Raw genomic sequence first — 19,317 nt, 5'->3', positions numbered from 1 at the left:
TCTTTCTAGAATACAGATTTAGTCATGGTATTTCTTTGCTTTTGCTGTGTCAATGATTTGTCATTGCACTCAGGAAAGCCCAAACGTCTTACCAGTCCTACCATATTCTCATCCTTACAAATGCCTCAATTTCTTGACACTCCTTTACTCTTGATCCAAACTTCAACTATTTTAACCTAAATGTCCTATGCTCACATGCTTTGTCTTACTAGTTTGTATTATGCTTCTATAAAAGAATTTCACAGACTTGGTAATTTATAATGAATAGAAGTTTATTTGGTTCATGGTTCTGGAGGCTGGAAAGTCCAAAATCATGGGGCTACTTCTGGGGAGATACTTCTTGTAGTGCCATAACATGATAGAAGGCATCCCATGGGAAGAAAGTCAATGTGAGAGAACAAGAGGAGGATGAACTCTCTTTTATAACAAACCTGCTCTTGTGATAATGACATTAATCCTTTCATGTGGGTGGTGGCTTTATGACTGAAACAACTTCCATTTGGTGCCATCTCTCAACATTGCTGAATTGGTGGTTAAGTTCCAAGACATGAACTTTAAGGAACACATAAAAACCATAGAACACTTGTTTGGTTATATTAACATTTTTTTTGGCCTTGGCTACTTCCCATATCTACCTTTCATTTACCTGAAGTACCTAATGGGTACTCACTAAATATGTGTTTATTAAAAACATTGGTAATTATACTACCTTTAAACTTTCTTTCATTGGGAAAATAAAGCTTACTGTTTCTTCAAGGAAAATTTAAAGGAAGTCAAGAAATGGTTGTGTTTTAAGCAAAACTTAATAGTTTGAGACACATAAACTCAATTAAATAAATTGAACTTTTTTTAGATTGTTTCACTAAGTATATCAGATATTGAAAAGTTATTCATCTGGTGTGATATTAGCTTCAATAAATATCCAATGTTTTTGTGATTGTTCTGAATATATAAGAAATAACTTGTCATTTTGGGGTCACATTTTAGGGAGAAAGTTAAGAATTATATGAAAGTGTCCATGGCGAAGCCATGGTATAACTACTGAACTATTTTTCCATGAGTTGACATAGACTCAGGGAGTTTAACAAGCATTTATTTGTATTCATGTAGTAATATGAATGTAACAGGGCACTTAGTTGGGTCATATTTGTGGCTAAAACAGTTCAGTATTCAAGTTAAGCCCCATTGCTTCTTGAGCATATCCACTTGAATTGGGACTTGAATACTACTGATTGTTGTACCAATTGGATGGTATCCCTTTCCCGCATTTTTGTTTGCATTTATTAATTGATGAATTTTAAACTCTGACCAAATGCACTTGTGTGTATGCAAATATTCATAATGGAATAGAACAATGTTGGGCTTTTATCAGATACCAGGGAGCAAACAAAAGAAGCTAGAGAGGAATCTCACTAAATAAATATGGTCTTGACAGGAAAGGTAGACTTAGGAATTGGTGAGAATTGTTGATTACCAATATAGTAGTGACTGATCTTCACCCAACACAGCTCATCCACTCTGTCCTTTGGGAAATATAACAAACAAATCGGGCACAAAACTGCCACCATCTTTTGTAGCTTTCTTCTATGAGAAGTCTCACAGATTGAGGACTTGGTAACTCTTACACTATAAAGTTTTTCCAGAACTGTGAGTAGTGAGAGGCAATGGCAATGAGACACCTGTGCATATTAAGATATGATATTATGATGCTAGTCATGCTAATCACTGAGGTTTCTATTCTCCAGATGTGTGTCTCTATTGGGATCATCTGATGATCACTGATATCTTTAAAGTACATCAGTGCCAGTTCATAGGTGTATACAGATATGCTCGGAAGTTCTCCAAACTATGGAGGACATGAATCAAGCAAAAAAACTAGATTACTATTAGTCAGAACAAGTACTTGGAGCATCATATTTGGGACATTTGTATACTTAACTCATTCGTACTTATAAGTCACTTAATGTTTGTGATATACTTGCTATGTAATATAATGTTAACAAAATTTGTATTAGCTGATCATATTACTGTAGAAATATTTTCCACCAAGTTAAGAAGCTCACAGAAGACTAAAATTATGGAATAGAATACATATTCTTTGCTCTTGGAATCAGCCTGTATTGGCTAGTATGCAAGAATGGATTAAACTATGGATTAAACTTAAACTATGGGTTAAATATGATTATGTATGTTTTCTATAACAATTTATTTTAACATACAATATTATAGCATTTTCCACTCTTGATAGCTTTTTAGTACATTATTTACCATGATTATAAACATGAGTATATCTAATCTATATAACTAAAGCAATGAGTTGAATGAAGATATTTTCTTTGGCACATCACAAATGTTCATGAAGGTGCTTCTATCTAATACAGGCTGATTCCAAGGCAATGAGAAAGTTAGGAATTATAAGAAAGTGTCTATGGTGAAGCCGTAATGTAGATACTGAACATGGACTCAGGGAGTTTAAGAAGCATTTATTTATATCTATGTGGTAACATGAATGTAATGCGACATTTAGTTAAGTCCTATTTGTGGTGAAAATAGTTTAGTGTTCAAGTTAAGTCCCATTACTCCCTGAGCATATCCACTTGAATTGGGACCTGAACACTACTGATTGTTGAAATTGGATGGCATCCCCTTTACCACATTTTAGTTTGCATTCATTAATGGATAAGCTTTTAAACTCTGACCCAGTATGCAACCCAGCCTGATGCACCCAATATCTTCTTGTCCTTGGTATTTACTATACTTCTTACCTTCTATGAGTTTCTTAATTGAAAATACTTGATAGAATAATTTATTTTAATATTTGTATACAAACCTTTAGAGCTATATTTATGATGGGTTTAGGCAGTTGGGGTTGTTAACACAGCAATATTCTAGCAAAATTCACCCAGTATCTTCTTGTCCTTGATATTTAATGGTATGTTTCTGTTAATTTCTCTGTGAAGTTCTAACACATTTTACAGTGTTGGCAGAAAAATAATTTTCTAGGTAATCTTCAAATTTTTACGTAAAATATATTAAAAAATGCCATGTTTGTTTTTAAAACTTCGAAATAAATTAACAGTTTCACTTTAAGAATTAACTTAAATCATTTATAAGATGCTTATTTTTAGTAAAAGGGCAAGATAAGCAGTATTCATAGCAGAAAACAGTATATTGATAAAGGTATTATTTTCAAAATTTCAATCCATGTCATAGGCAGTTCAGTTGTCTATAGAAAATATTTTCTCAATCTTAAATTATACTTTAATTGAATTTTTCTTAGTATACAGTTTAATATTTGAAGTTAAATTTTAGTTAAATTAGCACACATTTTTGATTGATTATTATTTAAAATGTGTAATGCTAGGGTTATATCAATTGGCTGCATTAAATTCTCTATTAAAAAAATGGACAAATGTTACACAGCAAAACATAACAAAAAACCGAGAAGAAACAAAACAAGCAAAAACAGACTGAACATGTTCTGATTTAGGAGAGTAGGTGCTATGGGCTGCTGGTGAAACTTTGTATCTGATTTTACCACTTGTTTACCTACCCATCTCATAGAATTGCTATACAAGTAAATGATTTAGGAGGAGGTTCCTCTTGTTAATTTTGGACTATTTGGTGCCTAGTAGCTTAAATTCATACTGAAGACATTAGGAAACAGGTTCTTCAAAAGAAACATACTGTCAACTTTAAACAAGTGTATAATACTGTAAAGGACTATCAGTAATTTGGAGCAAAGGTACTATAAAGATCCAAAGTACATTATTAATAATTTGTATGTGCCACAGTGCCTTTCTCTGAGGATCTCTTGAAGAACTTTGGTAAACTTTATAAATATACTCATTTTCACAGACAGTGGAAACTGTATTCTAATCCATTAGCATGTCGCATTTAATTAATGTGCAACTAGATTTGCACGTCAAGAAACAGGACAAATAACTCTCCACAGAGTGATAATTTAACAGCAGTGTCATGGCACTTCTCAGTAGAAAGAGTGATTCAGCATTATCTTATAATGCCACCTCCAGTTTCATTGTGCTTATACTTGCCTCATCTTTCTCATTCTAATTTGGGCAAATTTAGGCCACTGTCAGGGTTTCATAATTTCCAGGGACTGGATACCAGAGCAATATCCTTGGAGCTGGAATTTTCAGAGATTATTTTATTGTTTCCTCCTTTTTTACTTTCTCTAACAAACTCTAATTGTTTGCAGATCTGAATTGTAGGCTACACTTAGAAACTACCCTCCTAGTTTGAATCTCAATTACTTTCTTTCATTTTGCCTCTGGGTTAGGGATCCATAAGCCCCTGTCCCAGTGTTGACTTTATTATTTGGGGAGTAAGGAGGAGGAGGAGTGAGGCAGAACAGTATAATGGGGTTGAAATAGTACCTACCCTATAGGATAGTTGTGGAAATTAAGTGAGTAAAACACTTAGAAGATGCTTGACATATTGTAGCTCTAGAAAATGTCAACTTTTATTGTTATTAATGTGGTCTGCATTACAGGCTCATTCACTTGTAATTCTGTGTTGAGGACTTTACATTTATTATTTCCAGTGTCTTTAAAATTATTTTCATATGATATGTATTCATTGTTTGTCTTCAGCAAACTTTATAATTCTTACCTTTCCTTAATTGTTTAATCTTGTAATATTCTTGTCAGGGTTTCATATCGGAATTCTGTTAGCATCATAAAATGAGTTGGGAGTGTTCCCAATTTTCTGTTTTCTGAAAAAATGTATGTAAGATGGGCATTACCACTTTCTTGCATGTTTAGAAGAATTCACTGTAGAAGTCATCTTTATTTATGGGAACATTTCTATTTCCGGTTTCAATTTCTATCATTGTTATAGTGCTTTTAATATTTTCTAATTCTTGTCTACATTTGGTTAACATTTTTGTACTGGTTACTTTTCATTTCATCCAATTTTTAAAATTTGTAAGCCTAAAGTTATTCATAACAGCCTCTTACTAGCTTTTTAATTCCCTTTTTAATTCTGCTATTGGATATTTGTGACTTTTGTTATGTATTCTTACTCCTATAAGGGCTTATCAATGTTTTTGTCTTTTCAAAGAATAATTTGTTCTATTGTTTCTCCGTCTTATACTTGTTTCTAATTTATTAATTTAGCCATAATATTTAATATTATCATTTTTCTACTTTTTAAAAAGTTTGCTCTTAAATTATGGGCTCTTTTGAGGTCAATACTAGTTCGTTGGATTTCAACCTTTCTTGTTTCTATTTTATAAATTTAAATCTATAAAACCCTCTATGTGGAAGTGCCTTAGCTAATTTCAAAGTGATTGGTGGTTTCTAGATGTTGTGATTGTTACTTTTAGCTAAATTCCAGTATGATTAGTTTGCGTTGTCTGTAAAAATTAAATCAATTGAAGTTAACTTATATTTACTATATGACCCCAATTTGGTTAATATTTATAAATGTCTCATATGCCATTGGAAAAAAAATGGTATATTTTGCCACTGGATGAAATATTCTATATAGGTGAGTGAAAATGTATTTGTTAGGCTATTATTCACATTTTCTATATTCTTACTGATTTTCGATCTGCCTGTTATAATGCTTACGGAAAGAGGCACACTACACTCTTCCCCTGTTGTTGTAAATTTGTCTATTTCTCCTTGTGGCTGTGTACATTTTTGTAATGTATAATTTGAGGATTTACTTTTAGAGGCATCAATTTTAATATTGTTATATCTTCCGTGTAGATTGATTTTTGTCATTGTAAAATGTCATCTTTACCTCTAATAATGCTTCTTGCATTTCTGTCTAGTTTATATGATATAATAGCTATACCAACTTTTTTGGATTATTGTTTTCAGAGTATATTTCTCTCTGCTTATGTTTAACTCTTCTGACTTCTCAATTTTTTTGTTTTTTTTTTTCAGTGAGAGACATATTTAATCCACTTACATATTGACATCTCAATATATGTAGTCCACTTGTATTTGATGCAATTAATGTTGCATTTTGTTTTAAATTTGTAATTTTATTATTGTTTTCTATTTTCTCACTGTTTTATATCTTTATTAACTTTTTTGTTTCCTTTTGGATTTTTAAAATATTTCAGTTTTCAAGTTTAGAACTTATAAATGCTTATTATATCTTCTTTTTGTGATTATTGTATGTATTATAATATGCATTCTTAACTTACAAAGTCTACTATTATTTGTCTTGATATCTTACCAGGTAATGAAGGATTTTAACACTTTTTACTTCATTAATCCTTTCACACTTATGAACCATTCAGGCATTAAAAGTTTAATTCTATGCCTATTTTAAATCTGACATGATGTAATTACAATTACAAATATAATTACAATCACATGATATAACAGTTAATAAAGTTAATGTGTATTTATATTTTAAAATTGATAGTTCCCTTTTCTTAATTATTTTATATGTGGGTTCATTTTCTTTCCACTTGAAAAACACCCTTTAGTAGGCTTTAGATTTAGAATCTGTAGTAGACAGTTATATCATTATTTTCTGAAATAGAAAAGATCTGTTTCACCATCATTCTTGTTTTCTCTGACTAGTTTATTTTTGTATGACAACTATACTTCTTTGAAAATAACACTTCACTGTGTTCTTATTGAATTGTTTTTGTTGAGAAATCTGCTGTCAATCTAATTATTGCTCTTTCGAAGGTAATCTGCACATTTTCTCTGGCTGCTTTCAAGGTTTTCTTTTTATCAGTTTTACCTTGTTTAATGAGTATTTCAAAAGCCATTTGAACTGAATCACCATTTTGTGATTCAGTTACTTTGTCTGGCACTGGAAGATACTGCTAGAGAACCAAATTTCAGGCTCCCCTCTACAAATTTCCCTCCCTAAGATTTTGCTCTTTTAATTAATAAAATACCTTAATTAATAAAATTCCTCTTAATAAATAAAAGAACTCTCATTATCTCTAACATGATTTCATATAGTGGTTTTTGTATTACTATATATTCTTTTAAAGAGAGTTCTCAGTGGGAGGATTGTTTAAAATTATTTACCTGTCAAAACTTGAGGTAGAAGTTTGGATAAATTTTAAATAAATAATATTGAACAAAAGAAGATAGAAAAATTAGAATGCATACCTTATTATTCCATTTATAAAAGTTTCAAAAAAGCAATAAGTATTTTGTTATAAAAGTATAAAGAAAAGCTAGTACTCACATGGTTTTTGAATAATGTTTGAATAACAATAACTTCTGAGATGAAAGAAATATTAAATTTAATATATGAGAGAATTATTGTGCATTGGTAAGTTTTATGTCTTTATTTGTTAAAAAAGAAGTTAACCAAAGAAATAACTCTACAGTGAAGACTCTGAATTCTGATAAGAGAAATTGAAAAGGACTCTAAAAAATGAAAAGATATCCCATATTCATGAATGAGAAGAATTAATATTGTTCAAATGCCTATAATTATTAAAATATCAATGATATTCTTTACAAAAATAGAAAAAAAAACTAATCTAAAATTTGCATTGAACCACAAGAAACTCTATATAGCCAAAGCAATGCTGAGCAGAAAGAACCAAGCTGGAGACATCACATTACCTGACTTCAAAATATACTGTAAAGCTATAATAATTAAAACATCATGGTACTAGTATGAAAACAGATCATTAGAACAGAATAAATAAACTATAAATAAATCTACATATTTAAAACCAATTAAATTTTGACAAAGGTACTAATAATATTTGGGGGAAAATAGCCTCTTCAATAAATGGTACAGGGAAAACTGGATAACTATATACCATAGAATGAAACTAGACCCCTATCTCTCACCATAAAGATTAAATCAAAATGGATTAAATATTTAAATCTAAGATCTGAAACTATAAAATCACTAGAAGAAAACTTTGAAGGAAACACTCTAGACATTGATCTGAGCAAACATTTTTTGGATGAGACGTCAGAAGCACAGGCAACAAAAGGAAGCATAGACAAATTGGATCTTATCAAACTTAAAGGTTTTAGCACAGCAAAGGAAATCATAAACAGAGTAAAGAGACACCCTGTAGAGTGAAAGAAAATATTTACAAATTAATCAACTGACAAGAGATTAATAACCAAAATATATAAGGCCCTCAAATGACTCAACAGCAAAAAATAATCTGAGTAAAAAATGAACAACCTATCTAAATAGACATTTCACAAAAGAAGACATACAGATGGCCAACAGGTCTATGAAAAAATGCTCAACATCACTAATCCTCAGGGAAATGTAACTGAAAACCACGATGAGATATAATCTTACCCAAATTAAAATGGCTATTTCAAAAAAGACAAAAAATATCAAATGTTGATGAGGATGTGGAGAAAGGGGAATGCTCCAACAGTGTTGATGAAAATGTAAATTAGTGCAGACACTGTGGAGAAGAGTATGGAGGTTCCTCAAAAAACTAAAAGCAAAACTACCATATTATCCAGCAATCCCACTGCTGGGTATATGTCCAAAAGAAAGAAAATCGATGTATCTAAGTAGCATCTTCACTCCCTTGTTTATTGCAGTTTATTTGCAATAGTCAAGATATAAACTAAACCTAAATGAACTCAGTGGATGAATGGATAAATAAAACATTGTATAAATACACAATAGAAGAATATTCAGCCACAAAAAGTAAAATTCTGTCATTTTCAGCAACATGGATGGATCAGGGAGACATTATATTAAGAGAAAGATCACATGTTCTCACATGTGGAATCTAAAAAAGTCAATCTCATAAAGATAGATGGTAGAATGATGGTTACCAGAAGCTGGAAAGGGAAGGAAGGAGGAGGGGGATAAAGAAATATAGACAAACAAATACAAAAATACCGTTAGATAGAAGGAACAAATTCTATTGTTCAATAGTACAATAGGGCAACTATACTTTACTAGAATTTATTGTATATTTCAAAATTGCTGGAAGAGAAGATCTGGAATTTTACAAACACAAAGAAATAATAAATATTTAAAGTGATGGGTATCTTAATTATCTTGATTTGATCATTACACATTTTATACATGTATCAAAGTATCACATATATAGCATAAATATGTACACATATTATGTATCAATAATTTTTAAAATTTGTTATAAGTTATGACAAATGGACTATCTTATATATCTTTATATTTAGCAATGAAGATAGAGCATTAAAGGAAAATCACATATAATTTTATGTTATAGTTATATATTTTAATTGTATGTTATACCATATAATTACATGAAATTGCAATTTAAAAGATAACGTTAGCATAAGTATACATATAATTTGTCCTTATTTCAAATTTTGCTTTTTTAAATTTTAGTGTTTCAAATATCTAGGTCTAACTTTATTATATTTTTAATATATTTATATGCTGAATAACTCTTTAATTCTCTAAACTTAAATATTCTCATATATTAAAAAATTATATACACAGTGTATAACTGTAAAAATTTATTAGTATTCTTAAAAATACATTTTTTCTTTTTCTGTGTGCTCTTCAGAGAAGAGATTATATACATGTATGTATATTGCTGTTTTTATGAGATCCATGTATAACTATTCATTTGAAATATGAATAGCTCCTACATTAAAAAGTATACAGTCCTAGTAGAAAAATATTTACTCAGTGAGTAGAAAAATGTTTACTCAGCTTTTAAAATGTAATCATCTGTTTGATTTCAGTGAGTCTTGTAATTTTTGGCTGTAACAAAATAAAAGAAACAATTGAAGTGTCTATTCAGTTTAAGAAAACTTGGTTACAGTTTTGTTGAGAGTTGGGACAATAACCTAAAGCAAACTGTTGATGAAGAAACATTTCTAATTATGATTATGACTAGCCATGTTAAATCAGATAGTTTTTACAAACATGAGCCTTCAATAACTTATAGAACCAGTTGATTCTTATTTAACACATACAAATTAATTCTATAAATCAATTTGGATTTCAGAAAATTATTTATACTCTATTTTTCTCCAACTTTACTAAATCCAAGATTTGTGGCTATCAAATAACTATGCAGTTTTATACATATGCAAGAGTCTTTTCATGAACATATTCCATTGCTATAAAATACAATTATATTGTATAGATAAATGTTAAAAGATTTTATCTTTTAAGACTTATGTTGGAGTCAATTGAAATATTTAAGCACTATTGCAAAACAAATTTACAGAAAAGATATTTTGGAAGAAAACAATTAGAATAAAAGTTACTGCTGATTTAGAAGAAGCAAACGATATAATAAAGTCTACTAGAAGAAACTTTGATATCAAGTTTGAAATATTGGTCTTGAGGACTTTAAAAGAGACTCTTGTAAACAAATCTTTCCTTGGTAAGGGTTATCTTTTCTTGGAGCACAAGCAAGAGCATATAATCTTAAGTCCTGGAATGATCCTGACCAGACTTCTATCTGGGCAAACCCCGTTTGGCCAGCCATAGGCTCAGATGTATGTTTTCAACTGTTAGATTTAATACAAACAGTTCAGTTCGTTTAGAGAAATGGAAGTACTTTGGGTAATGTTTGAAGATGGTAGGCCTGGAAGACAAAGCAGAAGATTATGGGCCATTGGCTGCAGGCTGTCTAGATAAACTAAGCAAAGAAATTAGGAGGGTAGAAAAAAGCAACCTCAATTTGCTTACAGGATGTGTTTGGGAATAACCATAGGTTTTTGGTAGGTTTCTTTAAGGTCACTCAAAAAACAGCCAATCTCAAACATATATTGAGCAAACCTTTCTCGATGAAAAATTTGATAAGCAGATATGGAAATGAAAGTAAAGCTATTTGCAGTCTGTTGGTATATAATAAACCACAGACTAATAAAGTATTTTAAGACACTATATTAGAAAGCAAGTTTGAACTTAGGGACTTGATGTATGATTATGTAACATCTGCTGTGAATATTAATAATACTAGTTAATGATTTTTGTTCTCCCATGGCACATTTGGAAATTGTTTTAAATTAATTTTTACAATGACTTTTCCTGATCGCCTTTTAGCAGTTTTTGCACAGCATTAATTCAGTTTACCCCAATGGGCTAATGCCTTTATGTATGCAAATATATAACCAATCACATGAAGACCTAATTAAACAGTGTACCTCTTTGGGGGTAGTGTTTTAAGAAGTAAAGCTGTGTTTCAAGGACTTCATAATGGAGAGTTTGTTTACATTTAAAATTGTCAGCTGCAATGCCAAATTCTGGCTCTAAATATTAAATTATTTTCAAAAGGATTTTTACTATGCTGCTCTTTTTAGTCTGTAGTACTTTCAAGATGGATTAAACATTGGTGCTTGTAGCATTTTATAATTCGAGATCATGCCAAACTGAAAATGGAAAAGCTTCTAGGGAATGTGACTTTCTTTCTGAACCAATCAGTATTTCTCAAACTGATCTGTTTCATATTTGATAGGTCTAATTTCCCATGTATACCATTTGTTCTTAATATGCCCTTAGGATTTTGTCAGCTACGTAAAAATTGGATCATAATTTAGATGGCTTTCTCTACTTTTTATTGACTGTGCACAATAAAAAAGAGTTTCTTCAGAGTAAGACTAGCTGTCTTAAAACGATAATTTTATGATTATTTTACATTATATAGAGAGCATAAAAAGTCACTGACTATTTATTTTGGAATTAGTGATATTGTAGAGATATATATTTTTAAAAAACCACTGAAGGTAAAAATGTTAATTTTGGAAGTCCTTCAATAATGGATACAAACACAAATTGATAGCAAATGAAGGCTAATTACTATATTAAAGTATAAAAATAAACTCATCTTTAATTTTAGGAAGTAGAATAATATTTTTTAAAAGTTTAAAATTGTGTTTTAAAACATATATAGACTTACTTTTAAAGACAATTATATAATTATAACAAAGTTTAATAGTGTCTATATTGTGAACACTTAACTAGGTGCCAGTATTATCCTAGATGCTTTTCAGGATTCTTTCTATTTAATTCTTGTAATTACCTTACATGATATGTATTATGCGCAGTGTACAAGTGAAACAACTAAGGCTAAGAATATTGAGAGACAGTACCCCATAGTATAATCTGTAAGTATGTTTATTGTCAACTTTTATTTCAGATTTTTTTTTAAAAAAAATCATAAGGATGTTTGTATAGCAATAGCATTAGAAGATAAAGCATAATTAATTCATGCAGATGGCAGAATTTTTTCTCTGACCAGTAAAATAAAGATAATGTCTTCCTCTGTTTGCCGTATTGCTATACTTTAGAATGCTGTAGTTTCCTAAGTTTAGATTTCTTCAGATGTCACACAAACCCACTGTGTGGTCAGCATCTACATTGGCTTATCTTTATATCACTGTCTTGTGATTTTGGGGGCAAGAAGAATTGAAATAACATAAAACTCATGCTAACTTTCATGCTATTAGTAACAGGTATCTTTGTCTCTGACCCAGTAATCTTCTGCCAGAATCCAAAAAATTTGACAGATGAATTTGTTGGCTTGCAAGTATGGTAAAATTTGAGACTTTTCACAGTTCTTCACAAAGTGAACTTAATTTATCTTCCCAAAGATGATGTAGGCAGTGACTGAGAAACCTTGCGTATTTGAGACCAGGTTGGTCTTCTGAAGTTGCTTTTTTGTACATGCAACCTGCCTTCATAATAACAGCAGGCCTCTACTTGGGAAATATAACATTCAACAAATGAAATTTGCTCATTTTGAAATATAGTTTATTTTGCTAAGCAGAGTGTTTTCTACTTATATGGTCAAATTAATCAGTCTTCTTTCTTCATAGCTTTAGAATTTTGTGTTATAGTTAGAAAGGCTTTGTCACACTTACGTTGCAAAGTAATTTACCTATGTTTTGTCCTTACGCTTTCATGTTTTTATGTTCAATACTTGAATCATAAAACAGTTTGGAAATTTTTCTGGGATGTGCTATGTGGTATGAATCAAACCGGTTTTTTTCCAAATGCCAATGCAGTTTTACTGAAAACATTGACTTTGTAGTATATCTTCCAATTGATTTATGATGAAAACCTTATTAAACACTAAAGTATCTTGTGCATTTAGGTCAGTTTTAGATATACTACAACCTTGACATAATGTCAATACCACTGTTAATTTTTGAGGCTTAAAAGTATGTTTTAATATTTTTTAGAGTTAATTAACTCATATTGCTTTTCTTCTACATTACTCTTTTAGGTATTTCTTATGTTTACTTCAAAAAGTAACATAAAGTTACTCTTTCCTATTTAAATCAATAGCTAATAGCAGGCATCCTTGTCTCTTTCCTCACTTCAGATAGAGTATTCAGTATTTCACCAATGAGAGCACTGTTTGCTAGAGTTTCTCTCTTACATACTATTAGTTTGTTTCTATACTTTGTTTTGTTGTCATGAATGAGTACTGATTTTTCAAATTACAATTTTTATACTGCTTTATTTCCTCCATGTTTCAACAGATTGATTTTGATTGTTAAACTGATCTTACCCTGCTGAGATAAACCTTACTTGGTCATGATACATTATCTCAGATAGATAGATATATAGAGAGTCAGGTAGATTTTATTTGCTAATATTTTGTGTATAATTTTGATCTATATTAGTAAGAGAAATGGCAATTTTCCTTTTTTAATGTTGTGTTGAAAGTGTTACATGTTTATTTTCTATTTTCTGGAGCAGTTTATTATAATTTTTTCTTTTTTCTTTCATTTATCTATTTATCACATCCATAAATATACCTTTCTTTCCTTCTTTTCTCTCCAACAAACTGATATCAAATATTTGAGTAAGTAACCATTTCTGATGACTATATGATGTGGTAAATATGGCTACCATATGATGCCAGAAATGAGATTGCTGGAACACATGGTAATTCTATTTTTAGTTTTTTGAAGAAACTCCATATAGTTTTCCATAATGGCCATACTAATTTGTACAATTTCACCAACAGTGTACAGAGGTCTCCTTTTCCCTACATCATTGCCAACACTTATAAGACTAAAGAATTTGAATTTAGTTTTTTAAGTACAATACAACACATTGAAGAGTTTAAAACAGAAGTTTGAAACAATCTTACTTGTTTTTCTAGCTACTGCATAATAATGGATTAAAGAGAACAAGAAGTAGTTTGAGTGAGGGATGGGGAGGACTTGGACTTATGTAATAGTAGCAGCGTGTTGAGAAGTAGTTTGATTCTTAAATAAAGGTAAAGACAAGGTAATTGGATGTGGAGTGTAAAGAAAAGAGAGGAACAAAGATGATTCCAAAGATATTGGCTGTAACAACTCACTGGAAGCTATTATTTAATAAGATAGTGAATATCCAAGAATAAGCAAATTTTACTAAGGGAGGAAGGAAGCATGGAGAATAAAGAGTTCCCATTTTGAGACAAGTTTGAGGTGCTTCTTAGACATCCCAGGTCTGATTTTAAGTAGGCAATTGAATATGTAAGTTGTGTTCAGGAAAAAAATTTGGGCTAGGGCACTTATTTTGAGGAATCATCAGCATATAGATAGAACTTAAAGCTGCAAAAGTGGATGATCTCAGTGAGAAAGCGAGTCTAGTGAGTGGGGAAAACTGAATGGAAAGACACGTCTTGAGATATCTGAACATAAAGTTTGAGAAGATGAGGCATCCAGCAAAGAAAGTTTAAGGGGGTCATTAGTAAGGGGAAAAAAAAAAAAACCACATTAGGAGAATGTTTACTGTCACTAAAGCTAATTTTTGTTTAAGTTTTTCAAGAAGAAGGAAGTATTAACTGTGTAATGTTGCTGAGAGTTAAAGTAAGGTAAAGACTAAGAATTGCCCATTAGATTTAGCAATGTTGCTATCATTAATAAGCTTGACATGAACATGTTTGTTGGGGTTATGGGGATGAAATTGTAATTGGGACAGATGTAGGGAAAATGGAGGAGAGAAAGAATGGTGACATTGAGTATAAACAACACTTGAGAATGCTGAGTAATTTGATGAAAGTTGAAGTAGCTATGGAGTTATGGGGAGCATTTTCTTAAGTTGAGGAGTATTATGAAAATGATCCAAAGAAGGAAAAAAATTCTGATGATGTAGAGAAAGAAGATGTTATTTGCTAGGGAGAATTTTCAGGTAGGTAAGATGAAATGGTATATACTGCACAAACAGGAAAATCCAAAGGGGAATATCAACTGTCTATCCACTGTAAAAGGGAATGCAGAGTAATAGGGAGACACATGAAGGTAGGTCTGGTAGTGGGAGAATGTGGATGTTGTCCTCTGAGGGCTAATTTTTTTTTCGTGTATTAAGTAGTTAGGGCATTGTTGAAGGTAAGAAGTAGAAAAGATTAGTTAGAGACTTTAGAAAAGTATTATTGAAATTGTCACTTTCTAGAGTGGAAAAGTGAATTAAACAGATAATTTATTAGGATTCCAGTTAATCTCTAGGACCCCACTTGAGGTTTGTAAGTTTGTAAGCTTATATTTAAAGTGAGATAGAATAGCATGCTTTATTAGTTTTTTCTCACATTACTATACAGAATTATCTGAGACTAGGTAATTTATAAAGAAAAAAGATTTAATTGGCTCACAGCTCTGCAACCTGTACGGAAAGCATGATGCTGACATCTGCCCAGCTTGTGGGGAGGCCTCAGGAGACTTACAATCATTGCAGAAGGCAAAGAAGGAGTAGGCACATCACATGACCAGAGAAGGAGCAAGAAAAAGACAGGGAGGGGGCTCTATACACTTTCAAACAACCACATCTCATGAGAACTCACTATCATAAGAACATCAATGAGGAGATAGTGTTCAACCATTCATGATAAATACACCCCCGTAATCCCATCACCTCTCATCAGACCCCACCTCCAATATTGGGGATTACAATTTGACATGAGATTTGGATGGAAACACATATCCAAACTATATCATATGGTTACTGTCATTTTTCAGCTGTATTCAACTACTTTTGTGCACACATAGAAGAGATAAATAACTGGTTTCTCCAAGGTTGGAGGTACAAATTTTATTACACGTGGAGACTGAATAATGCCCCTCCCACAAAATTTTCATATCCTAATTTCTGGAAACTGTGGCTATTACCTCGTATGGCAGAGAGATTTTTTGCAAGTGTGATTAAATTAAAGTTCTTGAGCTGTACAGGTTATCCTCGCTTATGCAGATGTGCCAGATGTAATCACAGGATTCCTTATGAAACATTCAGAGGGTCAGAATGGGGATAAGGTGATGTGAAGATGAAAGTGGGGTTAAAGTGTTGCAGCTGTGAGTCAAGGAAGGCCAAGAAGGCTCTAGAAGCTGAAAGAGGCAAGAAACAAATTCTCCCCTGGAATTTCCAGAAGGAGCCAGATCTATTGATACCTTCATTTTAGACACATGAGACTGATTTTAGACTTCTGTCTGCCAGCACTGTGAGATAATACATCTATGCTGTTTTAAGCCATTATGTTTTAGGCAATTATGTCAAATTATTAGAGAGCTGGGAAAATAAAAAACCTGTGTATAGAGAGAGGGACTTCTGAAATCAAGATTTTGGAAGGTGTTAAGGACTGGATTTTTGTTTCTCTCAAAATTCATATGTTGAAGCACTGACCCCTGATACGATGGTAATTGGAGGCGGGGTCTTTGGCAGGTAATGAGGTTAAGATAAAGTCATGAGAATAAAGCCCTTATGATGTGATTAGTGTCCTTATAAAAAGAGAAAGAGAGACCAGAGCCTTTTCTTTCTCCATCATGTAAGCACACAATGACAAGCAACTCTTTATAAGCCAAGAAAAGGGCTCTCACTAAGAACTGAATCTGTCAGCACCTTGATCTTGCAATTCGTGGCCTCTATAGCTGTAAAAGAAATATCTGTTGTTTAAGTCACCCAGTCACCCAGTCTATGGTGTTCCATAGCAGTCCAAGATGACTGAGACAAAGTGTGAGTATTTATGGTTCTAGATTTGAATCATCAATATATATGATAGAGATGACATGTAGGACAAATCATTGGAAGTGATAATGTCAAAGAATGAGAAATCAGGGGTATATGATCTTATACAAGAATAGTTAAAATATACATAATAATGGCAGTTGTGGTAGTAGAGAGAATTTCCAGGAAGCTAAGGTAATGCTGACCAACGAATTCCAAAAATCTTAAAAATAACTGTAACAGATCAACAAGCATAAAATCCAGAGCTTCAGCATAGAAACTGGTGAACATATAAACCTTATTTTGTAAGTAGAAAAATAACCACTAATTTCCAGCAGAGTTAGTTACCTTTCAAGCTTCTGCTGGAAGCCCTTGCAGAGGGGCAGTGGGGGGGCTGTGGGGGTTATGGGAAAACTGTACTGAAAAAAGAAGAGAAACAAAGTGGATGGGAATGAGATGAATGCACATCCAAAAAAGAAAGTGCATCCTTAGTGTGAACTTACTAAAAGAGAGCCCTGCTAAATCAGACTACTGACTCCAGGAAAACAAAGGGACACAGAACATGTTGTGGTTATCTCAGAAAGACAGCACTTCTAGAGGAAAAAAGGGTAATAAAGGAAGGGAGAGTTTTCCTTTTGAGACTGGGTAATAACTAGTAAAAGATGTAAAGGATGGAAATTTAAATTCAACAAGACAAAAATAAGCAAAGAAAGTCAAATAAATTATAACTATTCTCCCATCCCCACTCCCAAAATGTCATCCATTTAAAAATGCCACTTTATTTTACTAACAGAGGAAAATTATTTTAAATTAGGAATACTGCAACCACTTTAAACCATCAAACTTGATGAGAAAATGCACAGAAGTCGGTACCTATGTTAACCAACTACACAAAGCTCATCAAAGTCCCCACAAATAACATGACCCTGAAAACTGAATTATATATATTCTTACAATTCTTTTTAGCTGTAAAGACAAAAACATCCTAAGTTAGGAATTCAAAAACTAAAAAATAGACAAGAAATGGGAATAAATGAAATGGGAATTTATTGAATACAAGAAAGAAATTAATAAAAAAGAGACAACATTGTACCATAAAAAATTAAATTATAATGCACTCAAGGAATAGGAGATTTGAATAAATATTTAGTTAGAATCATTGAAGACAGGCAGAAAACAAGCAAGATAATAAAACATCACTGTAATAAATAAAAGAAGTATAATGAATTCAATTTAAAAAATGGTTGAAATGAAAGAAAGGCAAAGAAGATTGAATATATGCATTTATAATTAGAGTCCCTAAATAATAAAACAAACAAAAACATGGAACTTATACATGAAATTATAATTCAAGAACACTTTCAAGAAATGAAGAAAACCCTGGACCAATATATTGAAATGGGCCATAGAAAAAAATGACCCAGAGCAATCAGATCTGAGGCATAGTCTAATGAAACTATCAGATTTAAAAGATAAAGAAATTCTCAGAGCCTCAAACAAAAGAGCAAATGATTTGCCAGAGCAATAAAATTAGGCTGGTATCAGAATTCTTAACAGTAACATCAAAGCAAAACAAAAATAAAACAGCTTTTTCAAGAAACTCAAGAAAAGAAGTCTGAACCAATTACTACTAATCCTCATTATTAGCAGATTCTGTATTTGCAAATTTGCCTACTTTCTAAAGTTTATTTGTAACGGCAAAACTAATACTCAGCGCTGTATAAGTCATTTGTTTGCATGCACATGGACAAATTGTGAAAAATTTGAATCAACTGACATGTGATGTGAGCTTTCCCATCTGACATTAAAGAAAGCAACACTCTGCGTTCTGGCTTTAGCTCACATACTGTAAACAAAATATTTTGTTTGTGGTCTATTTATTGCCACATTTTTGTGCTTTTTGTTGATGATTTTGCTGTTTAAAATGTCCCTCAAGCATAGGGAAGTGCTGAACACCGAACACTGAAGTCTAATGTTTATAAGCACAAGAAGGCTGTGATATGCCTTACGGAGAAAATATGTATTTTAGATAAGCTATGTTCAGGCATGAGTTACAGTGCTGTCTATCATGAACTCAATGTTAATGAATCAACAATATGTTTTTAATAGGTATCAACAGAAACACACATAAAGCAAAGTGATATTTAGATCAATTGATGAAAATGTTCTAATCAGAGGCTCACAGGAACCTAGTGTTGTATTTCCGCTGGGAGCAATAATTCGGTGTTCCCTAACTCAGCATTTATGAGATTACTTTACAAAACAAAAATACCACTAGTAAGGAGAATCAACTGTCTTTTATATCAAGCCAATATTTTCTTTGAGTATGAAGGCCATAAAGATACAGTTTTAAACATATAAGTACCCAGAAAACGCAGTATCAATTAGCCCTTCTTTAGCAGTGTACTGCAGATGAACTTACAAGCTTCATCT

At 31.7% G+C, this 19,317-nt stretch overlaps 1 long non-coding RNA gene across 2 annotated transcripts in view; it reads right to left on the bottom strand.

Moving 5' to 3' along the window:
- Positions 1–19,317, bottom strand: part of LOC105481885 (uncharacterized) — a 105,587-nt gene that overhangs the window by 32,172 nt on the left and 54,098 nt on the right. The gene's annotated exons all lie outside the window — the stretch shown is intronic.

This window comes from Macaca nemestrina, chromosome 7, assembly GCF_043159975.1.
Source record: "Macaca nemestrina isolate mMacNem1 chromosome 7, mMacNem.hap1, whole genome shotgun sequence".
Taxonomy (NCBI): domain Eukaryota; kingdom Metazoa; phylum Chordata; class Mammalia; order Primates; family Cercopithecidae; genus Macaca; species Macaca nemestrina.
This window is presented reverse-complemented; position numbering and strand designations above follow the sequence as displayed.